General features: G+C 44.8%; 1 long non-coding RNA gene across 1 annotated transcript; it reads left to right on the top strand.

Annotated features, from left to right (window-relative positions):
* Positions 1 to 2,028: 2,028 nt before the first annotated feature.
* LOC106148980 lies at positions 2,029 to 11,599 on the top strand. The gene is made up of 3 exons (XR_001234824.1): positions 2,029 to 2,627; positions 8,749 to 8,963; positions 10,809 to 11,599. It is a non-coding gene; the product is annotated as an uncharacterized LOC106148980 (long non-coding RNA).
* The last annotated feature ends 6,001 nt before the right edge of the window (positions 11,600 to 17,600 follow it).

Here is a 17,600-nt window from a genome sequence, read left to right on the forward strand (position 1 = left end):
GACTTTCTGTAGCTGGCTCAGCCTCTTGGTTGGTCTTGAGCCAAGCGCTACACAACTGGAAACCAAATCTTGGTGCAGAGACGTGCTAGACCCAGGCTTCTGGACTCAGTCTCTGACCAGGTTGTACAGGGTGCTGGGATAGCTTCTGTTTTTCTCAGGGAAGGAGGGCCTGTCTCTCTCTTTGCTCAGATGTGACAACTGATTTGACCACAAGATTGACCGGGTCCCTTCTATGCCGCCTTTGTTTTGCAAACTGCAGACCCATTTCTCAAATTAGAGGAACCTCTGTGCCCTGGGAGCTTGGAAGACATCTCACCCCATGTACAGAATCTCCAGGTTAAACTCTTCAGGTGATTCCCACACTCATTAAACGCAAAACCAGTACTTGTAGAGATTGTGGTCAGGAGGTGACGCTGGACTTCAAGCCATGGATCCTTCAGCAGTGCGATCTCCATGCCCAGGGCTAGGAGCTGCCACTCCAAATGCTGCGGCTACCTGGAATGCCAGTTCTGACCCAGGGTCCCCTACGTATCAGTTAGAGGATCTTTGAGTAAGTGACTCAGCCCTTCTGGGCCTCTGTGGGAGCACCTATAAGAAGGCAGAGCGAAACGTACTTCTCAGAGTTGTCCAGGGTGGTCTGTAAGAATGCCTGGGGCATACAGCAAGTACTCGTCCCGTGTTCACCTGCAAGTATGCACTGGGACCTACAGTGTCAGGCTCTAGGCCCTTGCACTGAGCAGGACAGACAGGGTCAGCAGAGAATGGAGAAGGAAGAGCATCCGTAGTGCCTCTGAAGAGGATGGAGTTCACCAGAGTGTGACAAGAATGGGAGTCCCCGCAGCAGAGGTGGTGAGGTGTGCAGTTCCTGAGGAAACCACATTCGAGGCAAGGCTCGAGTTGAAAAGGGGCAGCCATATGGAGACCCGCAGACCCTGCATTCTGGGTAGAGGGCACACCAGGCAGAGCGCCAGAGCTCCGATCCGGAGCAAGGCCAGGGCTGGTGCAAAAGAGGAAGGGAAAGAAAGGACAGGCTGGCTGCAGTGTGCTCTTCAGTGTGGCTGGGGAAAATGTAAATGGCTGCAGACTTTCCATCACTACATTTCCTGTGTCTCTGCTCTGGCTGTGCAGTCATCTACATCTGCCCACAGGCCCTGGGCAGAAAGCTATTCATATTCTCCTGCACAGACGGCAGAGGCTGGGAGACCAAGGGTAGCCTCTGTCCCTATTTTCAGCCTCACAAAGACGGACCTACCCACACCGCTACCTGGGCGGGACGCTCTTCGGCCCCACCCATCACCGAGTGCCTAGGAGAAGGAACTGAGACCGTCCTCTGCCGAAAGTTCATGTGTTCTGGCTCAAAGGAGCTGATGTTTACCAGCTGGAAAGAATTTTCTGCTGATTTCACAAATAAGCCAACCGTGCCAAATCCTACGGGAAGCATGCCCAAAGCAGCCAGCAAAATCAGATTTGAGATTTTTACCAAAAGTGTAGGTGTTAGCTATGAGCCTGACCTGGTAGTTCTAAGTGTGTCAGCCAGAATTTAAAGACTTTTTGAGCAAAAGGAAGACTAGTAGTTTGAGGGGCTTAAACCTTATCAGGGCATCATACCATGCTACGGATCCCCCCCCAAAATATCAGCTTACAAAGAACTGATACCTGCTCCTCACTCGAGCCTAGTAACCATGGGAGGTAGGATAGGCCTTACAGAGCTTTCGCAAGTGAGAACTACAGTGTCCTACGAGGCTATAGCCTCATGTGGTGAAAGAGGGCTTGGAGGCTGCTCTGGCCCGTGACCGGGGTCTTTCCAGTGCCCCGGGCATCACTGTCAGCAGCGGACCTGTTTCCTCTCTTGCTTCCTTTGAGAAAGCCCCCTTTCTGTCCCTTCCCCACTGCTGCTGCTGACTTTGCTTCTCCTTTGTAGATACATTCATTTTGTCCAAAAGCACCTCCATAATTGAAAGTCAGACTATTAGCACTTTAATTCTATCTGCAACCTTAACTCCACTTTGCCACAGGGCCTAACATGGTCTCGCTTTCTGGCACCCGAGACAGGGACGTCTTTGGGGAGCCATTAGTCCGTCTACCACACACAGTCTCTCCCCAAGCAGCTATTTCTTGGCAACAACTTTACGCCGTGGGAGATTTACTGCCATAGTTGTTAAAGCGCCACTATCATCACCACCTCCACAATCTCCAAACAGTCGGCCAGGTGTTCCTAGTTTGCAGTGATTTAATCCTCATGAATTTTTATTTAATTTTATAAATTGTACTTGCTCAATTAAAAAAAAAAAAAACCTCCTCATTGGAGAAGAACTCCACAACCCTGTCCCTGCAGCCCCTCCACAACGCTGACTTAGAGAAAGCAGAATGCTACTTGGGGGGAGCCCACACCTCAAGACTTCAGCTCCTCGCACCGGAAAGAGGAGCCGCTGCTTCCTCGGAGCCTGCCTGCCCTTGACGGCGGACGAGACCCTGCTCACCCCTGCGCAGCCTCTGGACGGCGGGCAGCGGCTCACCCGCTCCGGAGCGGTCCGCTCATGGCTCACTTAACCCACGTTCCAGGGCCGCCAGGGCTGCTGAATCTGCGCTAAAAGTGTCAGCGTGGAGACTTGCAGTGCACCAGACAGGTACTGTAAAGACTTCAATCCTTGGGAAAAAGGCTGTAAGGAGTCTGGCCCTGGTTCCGCTGGTCTGCAGTAATGTAAACACAAGGCAGGGCTCTGCGTATCTGATCCTTCCTGCTGTAAACCCTGCAGGGGCCTGAGGGCATGAAGCACGTTTTCTACACTGAGCGGCTCCCTTCAGAGAATTCTGCACACATACCTCAGCTGTGCGGATGCCAAGGGAAAAAGGCTCTCAGCTGCCCTTTTCATTCCATAAATCTTTGCAGGACATCAGCCTCTGTCAGGGTAGAGCTCCAGGAGATGATCGGAAAAAAAGACTGAGACAGACACAGGGTGGCCGGTACATGGGGGAATCCTAGGCAGCTTGTTGTTTGGTGTCACTTTAAACGAGTCTACTTGAGCTGTGTGTCTGATATTTACTGCCCCAGGGGGCGGGGAGAAGATGCTTTAATAGTCACCGCTTTGTCAATTCACCTACTTTACCTCTATTGGCTAACATAAAATATGCCAAAAATGTTTGCTTTTCTCTAGAGCTCTTGTTCTCTCCCTAGTTTTAAACTGTGGTTTGTTTTTAAGTCAGACTACTTCTTGTTCAGAGGAACATATTAAAGAGTTTTGAGCTTAGGCAATAAAATATTTCACTCGTCATCCAAAACGGCACCCTACTGGTATTACGTGGATTCAGAATTGAGACTGACTGCCTGTCACCTTCAGGCCACTGTATGGAGTAGTCTCAAGGGTTTACTATTAATATCACTCGTGCTTGAAAAAGCTCTTAGCAATGTTTAGTGGACCTTAGAAAGAGGTTTTTGTGTTTTCATTCCAGGATACCTTCTACTTTAGGAAGAAACTCCTGCTTTGCCATTTATGTAAGGAATAATATCATGCATTTGAGCTAATCGACACTAGACATATTTTTATTTCATTCATTTAAAAAATATTTATTATGTGACCAGTATGCACCAAGCTTGTCCAGCTACCATTCCAGAAGTGTCCAGAGACTATTCCAAAGAACAAATCAGATAATGTCCATGTTCATATGGTGTTCATGGCTGGGAACACAGCTCAGTGACACAAGCACCTGCCTGGCAAGCACAAGGTCCTGAGTTTGATTCCTGGTAGCAAAAAAAAACTCCTATGGAGTTCACATTTTAGTAGAGTGTGGGGGAGAATAAAGAACAAATAAATCTATAGATTAATTTCAGATAGTGAGAGTTTCAATGAAGGAAATAAGAGATGTGATCAAGAATAATAGCGTGGGGTATTCAAAAGCTCAGTACATGCCCTGTCTTGTGACTGTGTAGATTTTTATTCATAACTGAGCTGAGACTTGCTTGGTTGGAAGAAGCTACATAGGCGGACTTAGGGGGAAAGTTGTCCGAGCAAAGCCAACAGCACACAGAGAGGTTCACATGAGCTTGTGTACTGAGAACCAAACAGATGCATAGTGAGGCTGCAGTCAGCAGGGGCAGGTGGCAGAGGCATGAAAAAGAGAGGGAAAAGACACATATTTGACAGGCTATTACGAGGAGATTAGATTTTCTTCTAGTTGCGATGAGAAACAATTAAAGGGCTTAATAAAGTAACGAACATGATCTAATTTACCGCTTTAAGAGACCATGCCAATTACCGGGTGGAAAATGGATTATTATGGGAAAAGTAGGAGCTAGAGGAACACTTGAGACTTATTACAGGAATCTGTGCGAAAGTTAGGGAGGTCTGGACTGTGACCGCAGCTGTGCCGTGGAGGGGCAAGAAGCAGCTCCGAGGGAGATACGTCAGAGCGGTACAAAGCCTGGAGGACTTGCCTCGCCAAGATGCAGGTGTGGGCAAGACAAGAATCCAGGACAGCTTCCGTATCACTGGTTGAGGTGAGGACAGTAGAGGATAAAGGCGGCAACAAATGTGTGGGCCCAGGAAACCAGAGCCCCTGTTTTAGACGTGGGCGAGCAGTGTGGGCTGAGCCTGCGCACGTCAAGTGGACAGTTGGACACACTTGCTCGGTGGACAGCTCAAGGCAAGCTCTTCTTTGTAACCACTCACTTGTAGCAGTATTTAAAAGCCATGGGCCACCCGGGTGTTGTGGTTCGGGAAGTGTAAACCCCGCTATATAAGAGGCTGAGTTCTTAGCCGGTCGGGCAACCTAGCGAGGCCCTGACTCAGACTAAACAGTAAGGTAGCCATGGGCCCAGGGTGAGAGTGTTGACAGAGGTCAAGCTCACAGATGCGTTAGTGTCCCTTATTAGGTCACTCGGTCATGTGCACATGTGCACACACGCGCACACACACACACACTCTGAAAAGACTTACAAGATATTTAAGAGAAAGCGAATAGCTATGTTTTTCACATTTCAAACTAGGAAGTGTTCAGGGTGTCTAAAAACACAGGAAATATTTAAATTTTAAAAATTGGTTACAATGAAAGACACATTGCCACTCGTCTTTCTCAGAATGTTCCTCCTCGCTCTGAACACACTTGCCCTGTCCCTCTCGCCGCTTTCGGGAGCCATTTTGGATGTCCTCTTTTGTGTCTGTACTTGCGCTGTCGTACCTGCCTCTGTGTCCTGAACGGACTGCAAATGTTTTCATGGTCATCTGGATTTTGGGAAGGATCCAGAAGCTGCACCGAGCCAGGTCTGGTAAGCCAGCTGGATGAGGACAAGCTGAACGTTTTGGTGCGCGTGCTTTCCCGTGGGGTGACACGAGGCGGCAGCATTCGTCTTGTTTTTGATCACATCTCATGAACACACGTATGGGAGAGGAGTCCTGAACTGCTTCGAAAGCATCAAGAACAGTGGGGTAAATGTGTCTGAAGCAAGAGGGATTCTTTTGGGGGGATAATGGCACGGGATCTTTCTTACTGTCTTACCGTGTATTTGCTCACCCTCGTAAAACCTTTTAATGAAGTCCTATTAGAAAGAGTAGAAACAGCCTCTCACTTATATCGCAACTTGGATTATAGATGCAACCTCAGGGCAGGGCAAATCGCACACAAGATGTACAGCACACAAGGCCTTTACACCTAATATTCCATTTCTGAGCACTTATTCTATAGAAATATTGGCACAAGTGCACAAATGCATAAGTAGAAAGGTATCTTTTGGCATTATTTGTATTAGGAAAGCATTAGAAATAACCTAAGTGACTTAAAGGACTGATTTAATAGATGTCATTTCTTTACAGTGTTTCAAAAGAAGTCATTCAGGGAGGATAGATAGTGGTTATTATATATATTGACAGTGGTTACTAGAGAACATCAGGACAACATGAAGAGTACTCTACTATTTCTGGGGAATAAATCCACGTATTTATGATTGCATATATAGGACACCAGTGACAGTGGTTGCCTTCAGGAGGGGAGTAGGACAGCTGGTCTACAGAAGGGGAAGGAGACTTACTTGTCACACGCAGCCTTCAGGACTCTGAGCTTTGAACCACCTGCAAGCACTTCTGCAGAAAGATGAAGACATTTTATCTTGTGGCTTGAGATTAGGGTGTATGGGGGCGTAGGGAGGTAACAGATGAAACTGAATAATGAAATTGATCTTGTGAAATTATGTATGTTAGAATGTTCTTAACACTTAGCAAGTGTCTGGTCCATTTTAGGCATCTAATAAATGTTAGCTATTATTATCCACATAACAGGATTACATAACAGAATCACACATCATTTAGTGAAGCAGGAGTTTGATTTTACAGGTTTAACTAGGGTTAGCATGAAGTCTCCAGATACTCTTTTTGAGTTTCACATCCAGATGGTGGTGTCTGGTGAAGGCCAGCTGTGAGTCCCTGGGTCCCTGCCTGTAAGGGGAGAACTGGGGCTTGGCCTGGTGCCCTGTTTTGTACCCAGGCCTTGGCCCCACAGACATGCAACTCTAGAACACACCTTTCTGCTTGAGCAATGGATTTTGTAATAAACACCTGTGCAGCCCTTCAGCGTTTGAAAATTCCTCTCATCCGAAAGGCTAAGGTCTTCTCACTGCGAACACAGCTGACTGAGTAAGATGTGAATACACCTGACCCACGCTGAGCCAACCAGATCTTCCTTGGAAGGTTAAAACTTGAACCAATGGAGACTTGAGTCAGTTCCCACATGGCTGAAAATACAATACACAAATGTGTGAGCTGTGGCTAAGAGAAGTAAAAATAAATCTAATGCTCCATTTGAAGATAAGGAAGAGTAGCTCACAGAGAGCTTCCAGGGTGTGGTTTCAGTGGCTTCCAGGGGCACAGCCGTATTGGTGCCTGTATATTCTGTGAGATTCTCTGGGTTCTTGGAATTCTCTTTGTTTCTTCTCCACATGCCAGGTTGCCTTGGTTTCTAGTTTGCTTTTGCTTTTTGCAACACAAAAGCATTCAAACCAATACAGACACCAAAATCAGGGCAAACTGCAGCCTGCTAGGGGCAGTAGAGAAGAACATGGCTGGAGATCAGCACAGACATCTCTCCCAAAGGGAAGCCCTGGGAAGGGGAAGGGTGTCTCGCTGGGTGAGGAGAGTGATTCTGGAGAAAAGAGGAAAGGGAGGGAGGTATTGAGGCTCCTCTCCCAAATCTTCCATGGTCGTTCATTTACTTTTCATAACTAAGTTGCCATAATAAAGCACCACACACTGGTGGCATAAAGTAGCACAAAATGTACTACGTCACAGTCGGAGGCTGAGAGTCTGAAATCGGTGAAATCAGAGCCGTGCTCTTCTGAGACCTGTAAGGAGGCTTCCTAGTTTCCGGTCACGGTCGTCGCTTCCTGACCGTCTGTGGCTTACAGTTACATCATTCCAGTTCTTGCCTTTTTGTTCACGCAGTGAGCTTGCTGGGTACCTCTGCCTTCACATGGCATTCTCCTGTGTGTGCCTCTGTCAGATTGCCCTCTTTTTATAAGGACAGCAGTCATTGGATTAGGGCCCACCTTAATGATCTTGTCTTCATTTGGAAAGACCCAATTTCCAAAAAGGTGACATTCATAGGCTCCAGGGATTGGGACTCAAATATATCTTTTGGAGGACATAATTCAACCAACAACCACTGTTGGACACAGGGAATTACTACCACTTACCGTATGTGCTAAGTAGCTCATCCAGGAAAACAGGATCTACTCCAAGAATTTAAAACAGAGGAGATTCAGCATAAAAACCTGGTCAGAAAGGGGACAGAAGCTGAGAAGCCAAACGGAAGACAGTGGACAGCCCAGACACTGGCCTGAGCAGAACATCGCTGCTCTGCCTAACCTGAAGGGACAACCGAAGGGGTGTGAGTCACTTACTAAGTGGAAGTGAGGACCATGGCAAATTTGTCACGAGCCAGGATTCCTCCTCCCTCGCACCCTTTAGGCTCCTGCCATAGCCTCTGTTCCTAGGGAGCCAGTGGACACTGGACCCTAGAAAGAGGGCCCTGCCATAGAGAGAGCAGGGAAGGCCCGGGAGCTGAGGGCCAGCAGACCCAGGACTGGCCCACCCACTGTGCACCAGAGTTCTAATTTAAGCCCCACAGCAACTTCTGAGGTGGGCATTACTGTCCTAAACTTATAAGCAGGGCTGCTGAGACTCAGAGGGCTTAAGTAGCTCCCTAGCTCCCAGCTCTGTTCTGTCTTAGGTTTGCACCTGGGGCTGCTCTCAAGGTTGTAGCTGCTCTCCCTCAATGAACCCTTTCTAGCTTCCAAGTTGATTCTCTCTGTCTCCTGTATCTGTACAGCCCCCTAGAAGAGAGTCGCCTTTGCAAACAAACTATGCGCAGGAAAAGCCTTATTAAGGGACCCAGCAGGCAGGACAAATCCAACAGCCATGGGGTCACTACTGGTATTTTCTTTCTCTCCTCCTACTTTGCGGGCTTTTCCTCTGGTATTAGATCACGCCTGCTTACTCTGTTGCTCTCTTGTTCTGTCTCTCCCTGTTGTGCTTCGCCCCCAGCCCCCGCCCCCCGGCAGCCTATGCGGGAGCACTCATCCCAGCTATCACTTTTCCAAGGAGCTCTTCCTAGGACGCTCAGGCCAGCCCATCACAACCCCTTTAGCTGCAGATAACTCCTTTTTCATACTCCTCACACAGCTTGTCGTTTCTAGCCTCATGGGGTAGCCTATTCAACTACTAATTTGTGGTCTTCTATCTTTTAATTTGCTCATTTCTACAGGTACTAGGCTTTATATTCCCTTGCCGTGAGCATTCTCCCAAGAGGAAGTAGCACCCTAATGAAGACGAAGCTCCTTTACGTGCAGGGCAAAGGGAGAGCACCCTGCTGGCGATGCCAGGAAGAGAAACCGAGGTTCCCTCCCAAAACCAGAAGGTGGCTGACCGTTGGCAACTGCTGAGCTTAACAAAGACCAGAGACAGACATGGAACCCGAGGGTCAGTGAAATCATTCCCCTGAGCTCATTTTCCAAAATTCCATAGCCTTTACAATAAATTTTAGTCATACGATGACATCGCTAAGAATATGACCGACATTGAAAGAAAGAGTGTCAAATACGTCAGAGGTCGGGCAATGGTAGCCCCATCCCTGCCATGTGCAGGTGGCGGGGCCCTGTCCTCCTCAGTGTCCCTTACTCTTGCTGGGTGGAAACTGTCTGTGGCTCAGACAGAAGTACACTCAGGGTAATGTCCAGGGGACTGTGAACAGACATCAGAGGACAGTCAAGCGTACACATCGAAAAGCCAGCACCTTGTCATGGAGCTCCCGGGTCAGGCGAAGATCTTATGCATAGGGTGGGTGGAAGCAGAGGAATCCCTCTGAGCTGCTTGCCTCCTGGGCCCCTTGCCTTAGGCAAAATAGGTGTGCCAACAGCAGCTATGAAGGTACAGGAACCAGGTGCCCTTCCCGTGTCTCAAACATTCTCATGGGCTTCTGGTACAAACATAGGAGTTGTCATTTCCTGCAGCCCAGTCAGGATGGGAGATTAGACTCAGCTTTGATTTAAAGAAAACAAACAAAAGTGTATATTTTTGTACATGAGTTGCAGACTGAGGTTCGTGTTCATTTGATTTGTTTAATGTCTGACCTCCAAGTCTCTGGCAGCCAACGCTGTCTCCTTGAACCCATGGCCTGAAGCACGTAAGTGCACAGTCAATATTTGCTGAGCTGAGTGAACGGCCAGTTTGGGAAGTCAAGTGGTGAAAGGGCGTTACTCCTCTCTCCTGCAACCATGCCCTGCATGTAAGACCCAGAAGCCATGGGTTCTGACTGTCTCCTAAACCCCAGTGACGCTGATCACACACTGCAAAGCCACACTGGCAGGTTCGGACCAGGCAGGCATTCCCTGCATGGTGAGGAACACCTCCGAAGTACCTCGCGTCTCAGGGATGGTTGCCCATCTTTTCAATTCTCAAGTGCCCCAAGCTATTGTGAGTGAGTTCTACGCTTACATTCCAAGCAACTTGATTCTCTGTCTTGCAAAAATGCAAGTTGGAAAGTTAATTCATTCCTTTATGTCAAGGTAATTGCAATTTCACCCTAATCCTTTCTTGTCAAAGACATTTCTACAATGCAGGGAGTTATCTTTTACAAGAGACACTTCAAGGTGATTTAATAACAACATTCGTATGAGTCACATTTCCCCGTAGTCATCTACTCCTCAGCTTGGGAGAAAAGGGTTTCAAGTGCAGAAGAGAGAAAGTATTTGGCTAGACTCAGAACCCACTTACACACTCTCAGGCAAACATACACCTTGAAGGAAAAAAAGAGAACTCTAAGGACCACTTGTGGTAACTAAGGTGCTAAATAGTGTCTTTCAAAGCAATGCTATTTTTGTTTCCTTTAGGACAAGCTACATTTGTCCGTTGCACTGAAACAGCTTAGAACACTTACAAATTTAACAACTGTAAATAGAGGAAATTTCATATGGAGAACAATTATTAACTCAACAATTTACGGAACCCTAACTATGAGCTAAGCATTGTGTTGGGGGCTTGGACTGAACAGCACATAGTTGTCAGCTAGCTGCCCCCACCAGGAGAGTGCTTTAGTGGGCCAAAGGCCAAAGGCCAAAGTCCTGCCTCTCTCCCTCCCCCCCATTCTCTCTCTCTCTCTCTCTCTCATTCCCCTCTCTCTTACCCTCTAGCTTTCTGTGTGTCTCCATTTCTTTTAAGTGTAAAACTACAAGTTTGTCATCTCTTCCTTTTCCTCCCTGTGCCTAGGAAAAAGAATGGGGATGGATATTTTTAACCTAACCAAATTCCCATCTCACTCCACTTTAGGAAGAAGCTTGCACATTCTTCACTGTTGCTAATTCTCACTTCACATGAGAGTGCAACAAAATGCAAGAAAGTTGACTGGACTCTGGGCAAATTCAGGAGACCTTGGTGTGAAAGGCCAGCAAGCAGCTCCATAGTGGACACTCTTCAGATCCACCCACCATGTCTCTGTCAGCCTCAGCCCAAGAGGAAACAGAGCGGAAAGAGAAAGGGCTTAGTGGAAACTGCCTTTGAAAAGCTCACCATTGTGTCTCCCTAGAAAAGTACATTAAACAAAACACATTTTCACGTCAAGAGTAACTGCTTAGGACAAGGGACATCTTTGCCAAGTGCCACTTACTCCACCTCCAGTGAGAATTTTCTGGGCACGCCAGCACTGGTGTTACTTGCTGTAGGCAGATTCTTTACCTGTACTTATAAAAACCCACACTGGCTACTCCTAGTGGAGCTCTTGTATGTTTCTTTCATCTGGATTTCTAACACTAGGAACTCTGTGATCGACAAGTATCAACAGGTTAACAGGATTGTCTCAACAGATACTGGCACATCTTCGGTGCAGACTTGCCCTAGCCAAGGTGTTCTGTGCAGAGGACCCATGCGTGAGCGGCTCACCAAGAGATGCCAGAACTGTGACTACACCACAGGAGGCGAGTTTGCATTTTGACTGGAAAAAACCGCTACTCTTACCCATGTGTGATGCTATGTTCTGAATACGACCATGTAAGATATAAAATTACTTGGAGTTTACTTGAACCCTGTGTGAGATGAAATGAGATAGAGATTAATAAAATGGTAGGAGGCTGTAACTATTTTTCCAATACTTTAGAAAGTTAGAAAAACAAAGAGCAACAGCAGCTGCCTTCCTGGTACAGATCATTTTTTCCACCAGCAGTTGGTTGCCTTCGGTAGAAGGCAGTCCTTCGCCCTCACAGAGGATGTAAGCTACCCACAGAGGATTTTATTCTCAAGATAGATTTCTGTCTATGAGAAATGACATGGAGGGACAGTGGTCTTTAGTACATTTAACATGAGTGTATATTTACTGGGTATCACTTATACAGATTAGAAAGTATAGAGATTTCGAAAAACCTGGATAGTGAAGCAGTATATCGATAAAAAAAACCAAGATGTAAACTAATCTGGAAAATTCTGGGTGGTAACTGTATCTAAGTATCACAAAAGGTATTTTGCATAATCCACTTCAGGCTTTCATGCCAGTTAAAATTAATTGTCAACTTGATTGGTTTGGGAGATATCTAGTGGGCTAGTAACACACACTCTGGATGTGTCTGGAAGGTCCTTGGAAGTATACCCTCAGGCTCCATATCTGATCCTTGGACTCTTTCTGGTTTTGTTCCCTTCTCTCCTTCCTGGCCAGCACACAGTGAGCAGCTGTCCTCTGCCAAGCCGCTCCACCATGATGTTTCTACCTTGGAGACAGTGGACCAGGGACTGATGCCCCTGAAAGCATGAAGAACAAAACTAAACCTCTCTCTCTTTAAGTTTAGGTGTCAGACATTGTGTCCCAGCCATGCAAAGCTGACGAAGAGAGAAAACTGGTACCAAACAAGTGGGGTTGTTGCTGTGACTCTACCTCACTGTGTGGTTTAGAAGCCTTCGGACCTGGTTTGAAGGACGAGTTCGGAAAGGTTTGAGACATGGGTTATAAAAGCCTTAGAACCCTGTAAGCAGAGCCTGAGGGATGATTCCAGTTGGAGATCAGAAGATCAGAATGATGATAAAAATGTGAACAGTAAAGGCCAGGCTGAGGTTTAAATTAGGAACAAGGAGTTCATTGACATTTGGACTACAGACCACATATGTCATACGTGGGGGAAAAAACAAATCTGCCCTTTGTCCATGTCCTGAGACTCTAAAGAGGACTGTTTAAGGGCAGTAGACAAGGGGCTGGGGGTTTAGCTCAGTGGCAGAGCACCTGCCTGGCAAGTGGGAGGTCATGAGTTCGATTCCTGGTACCAAAAAAAAAGGGGGGGGCAGTAAACTAATCTGGGGGAGAAAATTTCTTTTTTTTTTTTTTGGTCTCTTTGAGACATGGTGTCATTATGTGGTTCAGGATAGCCTTGAGCTCATTTTGTAGCCCAGGCTGGCCTCCAACTCACAGTCATCCTCCTGCCTCAGCCACCTGAGTGCTGGGATTACAGGCATGAGCCACCACACCTGGCTTGGGGGAGAAAATTTGAAGGCAGCCCAACTTTAAGGTTGTGGATTGGTACTGCTGACTGCTTTTAACCAAATTTATAGTGAGAATTGGTAGCAAATAGCAGAGTAGATCAATTTGAAAAACTTAAATTTTGCCCCAAAAGAAACCACATGTGAAGTTGGAGCCAAAGGATATGTGATTATTAAAGAGATTAGTGCCCTTAAAATGAAACTAAGCACTTTCTACAAGGATAAGAAGAAAGATATCTTAAGTCATCTCAGAAATCAGCAAGGTCCCATCCATCCTAAGCTGAAGGGTATAAAAGTACAACTTCTCATTTGAGAGAAGAGCCTCTGGGCTTGAAGAAGGGCTGCCTAGGAAGTTGGTTCCCTGGGATTCATTGCAGCATGCCATCGAGGCACTGAGAGACTGCTAAAACTATGGTCCAGTGGGGCCCAACTATTGCTACAGCTGGCAGCAGAACCTGTAGCATTCACATGCTGGTGTTTTAGGAATGCATAATACAAGAGTTGTGGAGTCAGAGAGCCTTCCACTCAGATTTAAAGAAAAGTCTTAGAGACCAGGCAAGGATTCCCTGAGAGGTTGGTCTAGGAGCTGTTGGAGCTGTAGGAATGAAGCCAAAAGTGCAGTAGAGAGTCCAGGAAGTCGGAGATGCCAGGATGTGGAATATCTACCAAAGAAAGCTGCAGGCTATAAATGGAATTAGCCCAAGAGAGACGGTGGGCTGCAAACAGCAAGGCCATGGGGGTGGGTCTGCTTAAGCCCTGCAGAACTCACATCTCAGCACCATGTGCCCCAGATACCAAACATGAAGCTACAAGATCTAATGTTTGCTCTGCTGCGTTTTGTCTGCTTTGGTCTGATTGTTCTCTAATCCTCTATTCTTCCCTTTAGGAATGGTAATGTTTATCTTGTGCCATTATACACTGAGAAATGTAACTAAATTTTTCATTGTTACAGAGCCTTAGAAGAGACTTTTACTTAGATTTTTAAAAATTCTAGAACTGTTGAGAGTTTGTCAAAGGGTTTTTGTTGTAAAAAAGATCATTGTAGCACATTAGGTAAAATTATTAACTTATTATGTCTAAAGTATGGTAAAATTATATTTGGGTGTCAAGTTGACAAGGGATGGAATGTGATGGTTAAGATTAATTATCAACTTGATTGGCTTGGAGCCAGCAAGAGCATTGGTCAGCACACTTCCGGCCTCTGGGTGGATTATGGAAGTGTGACCTTGAGTACTGTGTATGGTCCCTGTCCTTTCCTCTCTGGTGCTGTTCCCCCGCTCTGCTTGCTGGCCGACATGAACAACATCATTGTTCCATCACACCGTACCCTACCACGGTGTCTCTGCACTGAAGTCAGCAGACTCTAGCCTGATTTCCTGACACTACGAGCCAGGACAAACCTCTCTTGCTTTAAGCTGTGGGTGTCAGGTGTGTGTTCCAGCAACAGGAAAGCCGATTAATACAGCTTACAGCCTTTGTTCTGGGCTATGTCACTCACTCCCGACCTTTATTTTTTCTGGTGATAGTGCTGCTATGTGTTAGAGATTTACCTGTATTAGGTTTTCACATCCATGAAACTTGCTGCTTATCTCCAACTTGGTAAATATCTATCTCACTAGGGCTTCCTATCCAAATTGACCCCACTCACCTCAAATGACTTTCAGAAAAAAAAAAAAAAGACAAAAAAACCCATACTTTTGGATTTTGAAAACAGAAATGAGGAAATGGCCTAGAAATGGTCTACTATACTACAGTTGTATGATTATGCCCAAGTTCTTTAACACTGCACTGGACTTTTTTCCCACAACAACTTGTTTGCTGTAACTCAAACATATTTCTAGCAAAAAGAAGGTTAAAGACATTTGAGGACCTTAGACTAACAAATTTAAAGAAAACAAGTCCTATTTTTTTTACACACTGGGTAACATTTACAACTTGATAAATCATGTTGGATCTGAGTTCCTGGTCACACATGTCTGAGTTTAGCAGTCCCTAGGAGCCTAGTCCTAATTACATGTTAGAATCACTGAAGAAGATTTAAAATGTGCTGGTGTCTGAAACCCCACCACAGGAGATTCTAATTAATGTTCTGGAGTGGGGCATGTTGTTTTATTTCTATTTTTAAATCTTTGCTAGACTTCTTAACATTACTACTAGTCTTTTCAGTGGGCTGGGAATTATAAGCAAGTCCTGAGCTTGATTAACCAGAACCTCTATATTTCCTCTATGATATTCTTTGACAATTACACATTCCTTTTGATTACTGAACATTTCTAGTTCCCTAGATGGAAATCTCGAGATTGGGAGACCTTCTTTGCCAAGTAGAAGCCTGATGTTTTTAATGAAACTAAAACATACTATCTCTTTTTTGTGCAATTAGTCAGAAAGGTTTGTAAGAATTTCCTACAAACATTAAAGGGAGTGGCTTAGAGTTTAATTTACCCCAAGAAGATAGGGTGTCTTTGACTGTGGGATATAGCTGCCCTTGCTATCCTCTAAATGTTATCCACTATCTTTATATCCAATGACCTTAGAAATATCAACTCATAGAAACAACTTCTATTGTCAAACAACCTTTAATCCAAAGCTCTTGGTCATTAAAATGCCTCCCAAACTCCTACCTCCCCCAAAGACAATCCAGGGGGCACTGAAGGGCAGAATAGCTGAATTATTCAAAAGGATAACGGATGAAGTTAGAAGTCAGATCGAAGAGATACTTAGTGGGATCTCAGAAAATATAACTAAACAGATAGTGAAAGTAATAACTAAAATGATCCAGGAGCTTTCAGGAGACACTAATAAAAAGCTAGATGAGAAAAACAAAATGGTGCAAAACACAGTGATCAGTTTAGCAAAGAATTAGAGTCCATGAAAAAGGTTTAAATCAGAAATTCAGGAAACTAAAAATTATCCTGAAAGTATAGGCCACAGAAGCAACCAAGGTGAGAACAGAATTTCAGAGCCAGAAGACACTGATGCTGTCAAAGACCAACTACTCGAAGACACCTTAAAAGCAACAAGAAAATGGATCCAAGAGTTGCTAGGTGATGCAAAGAAAGATGAACATAAGAGTAATTGGAATAAGTGAAAAATTAGAAGATGACATTAAAAAAAAACTACTCACAAAAATAATGACGGAAAACTTCCAATATATAGGGAAAGAAATAAACATAGACATAAACAAGGCATATAGAACTCCAAATAGCCACAACCAAAAGAAAACCACTCTGTGCCACATTACTCAATGTACCACAAGTCCGTCACGGGGAAGAAATCTTAAAAGCTGTTAGAGAAAGGCTACAGATCACATACAAAGGTAAACCCATTAGAATCACAGCAGGCTTCTCTACACAAACCTTAAAGTCCAGGAGGGCTTGGAGTGAAGTGTTTCAAGTCCTAAAAGAGAATAATTTCTAACCCCAACTTACATATCCTGCAAAACTTTCCTTCAAATTTGATGGAGAAAAAAGGTACTTCCATGACAAGGAGCACTTTGAGAAATCCATGACCACAAATGAGCATTACAAAAAATTCTCAAGGATAACCTACAAAGAGACAATGAAGGCAACATTACCAATAAGTCAAGAAGAATGAATACACTTGGTGGGATGAGCAGCTAAGCAAAATAAATAAAGTAGATCAGCAACAGGAAAAGAATGCAATGATGAATAAGTCACTACTCTCAGTAATAACTCTCAGTGTGAATGGTCTCAATTCCCCAATCAAATGACTCATATTGACAGAATGGGTCAAGAAACAATACCCAACAAAGAAACACATTTAATTCACAAAAAACTCACAAATTAAAAATCAAAGGATGGAAATCCTACTCCATGTGACAGGAACCCTGAGAAAAGCAGAGGTAGCTATTCTATTTCCAGACAAAACGGCTTTCAAGCCAAGACAGATCAAAAGAAACAAAAAAGGTAACTACATATTGTTTAAGGGAACAATTGGTTAAGGGAACAGGAATAGATAACAATTACAAACACACACACACACACACACACACACACACACACACACCCCAAATATCAGCACACCCAACTTCATAAAACAAACACTGACAGACATGAAAAATCAGATAAACACCAGTACAAGTGTAATGGGGACCTCAATATCCCACTGTCATGAATGAACAGATCAACCAAACCAAAACATCCACAAAGAAATATCCAGAGTTGAACCAGACATTCAAACAATGGACTTCATAGATATCTATACAATGTTTCATCCAACAACAGAACACATATTCTTCTCAACATTACATGAGACTTTCTCCAAAACAGACCACATACTAGCCAATAAAGTGCGTAAGGACAGTGGTATCTCGGTTCACAAACTTAATTCATTCCATGATTATGGAAAAGACGGTCACATTCATGTTCATTTGGGAAAGATGGCTACAGTTATGTTTGTCACCCAATGTAGAGTTAACGGGTTTATTGAAAGGAACAGTTAATGTTTCATTGTTTGCTCAATCTTGCATACCTATATCTGGTAATCTGAGCAACGACTTTGAAGATAATGATATGTAATATAACAACCATTGTTAATTTCCTATCACCTTGTTTTGAAATTTTGAATTGTTTTTATGGTTTTTTT

The sequence above is a fragment of the Chinchilla lanigera genome, unplaced genomic scaffold, assembly GCF_000276665.1.
Source record: "Chinchilla lanigera isolate Chin_1 unplaced genomic scaffold, ChiLan1.0 scaffold00033, whole genome shotgun sequence".
Classification (NCBI taxonomy): Eukaryota; Metazoa; Chordata; class Mammalia; order Rodentia; family Chinchillidae; genus Chinchilla; species Chinchilla lanigera.